The 2,500-nt window shown below is 49.4% G+C and overlaps 1 non-coding gene across 1 annotated transcript; it reads right to left on the bottom strand.

Moving 5' to 3' along the window:
- Positions 1–671: 671 nt before the first annotated feature.
- LOC126928047 (5.8S ribosomal RNA) lies at positions 672–826 on the bottom strand. Its single transcript, XR_007716211.1, has one exon. It is a non-coding gene; the product is annotated as a 5.8S ribosomal RNA (ribosomal RNA).
- Positions 827–2,500: the final 1,674 nt, after the last annotated feature.

Genomic DNA, 2,500 nt, shown 5'->3' with positions numbered 1-2,500 from the left:
CTCAGTCTCGCCAAAATAATATTCATTTAAGACGACGTCGGGGGCGCGGACATCGTGCTCATCGAAAACCTGCAAACGTATGCAAATCTGCTGATATGAAAAAAAAATCGGTCACGAGGACAACACTACGTATATATATATATATATATATATATATATAATATATTCGATAACCGACACGAAGCGGTGCATAAGCGGGCGGTCGTACGAAAGGACGACTCACGACGCCGCTAGCACTCACGCAGGTCCGTGACGGTTCTCTCCGCTCTTATTCGTATCCTTCTTCGTGCGCTTCCTCCGACTCTGAAACGTTCTACGTATCGTAAGAACGACGGCGGGTTGTCGAAGGCACCAAGGGACAGAGAGAGACAGAGGTAGAGTTTCGTAGTGTCTCCCGTGAACACGATAGTTTATATATCGAGCATGCGTACGAATTGCACGGTCTCGACACGACCGCGACGAACGCCGACGAGCGTCCAACAATCGCTCGTACGTCGCGTACGTTCTCTCGCGTCCGCTCTTGTTCGTATCCTTCTTCGTGCGCTTCCTCCGACTCTGAAACGTTCTACGTATCGTAAGAACGACGGCGGGTTGTCGAAGGCACCAAGGGACAGAGAGAGACAGATAGAGAGGAACGACACGCAACGCAAGCAGTCTTAGGTTTACGTGAGCAACCCTCAGCCAGGCGTGGTCCAGGAATTGTATCCGTGGACCGCAATGTGCGTTCGAAATGTCGATGTTCATGTGTCCTGCAGTTCACACGTTGACGCGCAATTAGCTGCGTTCTTCATCGACCCACGAGCCAAGTGATCCACCGTTCAGGGTAATCTTTTCATATATTTTTTAAAACTCTTGTACTCCATGTACTCTTAATACTCGGTTCGAGCGAAGCCGAGATCCGACACGACCGACCAACGGGAATCGGACGCGCAGAAGTCGCCGGAAGATCGACGACACGAAAACGTTCGAAAATGAAATCCGACGAACGCGCGAAGATACGCGCGTCCGCCGGCCGGGCGAAAAGTACATTATGATATATAACAACCATCGAGATCGAAGCTCCGTTCGTCAGGAAACGACGGGGATATAACACCCGATTCTGAATCCTCTGTGCAGCACACGATCTCGCGAAGAAATACGCACGGTGGCTAGCCCATATATATATATATGTGTGTGTGTGTATATATAATACGATATGCATTCCTCTCGTCCAATTATTCAAGAAAAAGAGCGTGCGCCTCCATCGTTCGGGTGATGTAAAGATTCGATGGGACTCGCGCGACCCTCGGCCTCGAGCGGTCTTTCCTCCCAATATCCAGAAGCCGAGCTTTGAAAAAACTCTAGCGACGGCACGGGTGTCCGACTCACGACATCGAGGCTTCGAAGTCGGCGATCTCCTCCGAACGGATGGCGATCGCGACGACTCAAAGCGTGAAAAATCGACGAAAGAGAACACATCTCCGTTCAGGTGATTGTTTTTTTTAAAAAATAAAAAAATTCGATGGGACTCGCATCCATCTACCTCGCGCGGTCTTTCTTCCCAATATCCAGAAGCCGAGCTTTGAAAAAACTTCAGCGACGGCACGGGTGTCCGACTCACGACAACGAGGATAGACAGCCTGCGGTCCCCTCTGAACGGGTTATATGCGACGAACTAGACGAAACTTTAGTCGTTCAGGTGGTATAAAAAAAAAAAATTCGATGGGACGCACGCGCAGCCGTCGTCCTCGAGCGGTCTTTCTTCCCAATATCCAGAAGCCGAGCTTTGAAAAAACTCTAGCGACGGCACGGGTGTCCGACTCACGACATCGAGGGTAGACAGCCTGCGGTCCCCTCTGAACCAACTTCGGCTAGACTAGTTACGAATCGTTGCTACGCATCGTCATCATAGTCATCGTCATCATCATCATTATCATAGCGGGCCAACATCCACGCAATGCGTTTTCGTTCTAGGTTACCCGATCCACGAGTATGTTACAAGTGGTTTCGTTATTTCGAACAAAACGACATACGAAGAACACACGCCCTATGGGTAGGAAGCACGTTTCGAGAACGACCGAGAGCGGTGAAAGAGACGAAAGGTCGACGCGCATAAGGTATCCATGGATCTTCGAAGAGAACCTTCGAAGATATGTCGGTATCCTTTCTACATGCGCGACTCGCTACTCGTACTTTCGCTCTCGTCGACTCGTTTTAGTCGCTTCGTTCGATCCCAAAGAGGAGTCTTCGATGTCCCGTTGCTAGGAGGAGAGCAAACGCAACACAGACCACGAAACATAGAAGAGAATAGGCGAGCATGATCTCTCCGACACGAGGCACTTTAGAGATTTTGTTATTCGTTTGTACGGTCTCCACGACGCAAAAAAAAAAATACGAGATCGTGGCGGCGGGTCTTTCTGTATACGGCCTCACGCAAGCGCCTCGATCTCATTTCTCTTTACGGGTGGTTTCCATTCGTAATTTTTCGTTCGATATTCGTGTCAAAGTTTAATTTTCGAAA

The sequence above is a fragment of the Bombus affinis genome, unplaced genomic scaffold, assembly GCF_024516045.1.
Source record: "Bombus affinis isolate iyBomAffi1 unplaced genomic scaffold, iyBomAffi1.2 ctg00000504.1, whole genome shotgun sequence".
Classification (NCBI taxonomy): domain Eukaryota; kingdom Metazoa; phylum Arthropoda; class Insecta; order Hymenoptera; family Apidae; genus Bombus; species Bombus affinis.
Note: the sequence above shows the minus strand (reverse complement) of the source record. Positions and strands in the feature narration are given on the sequence as shown.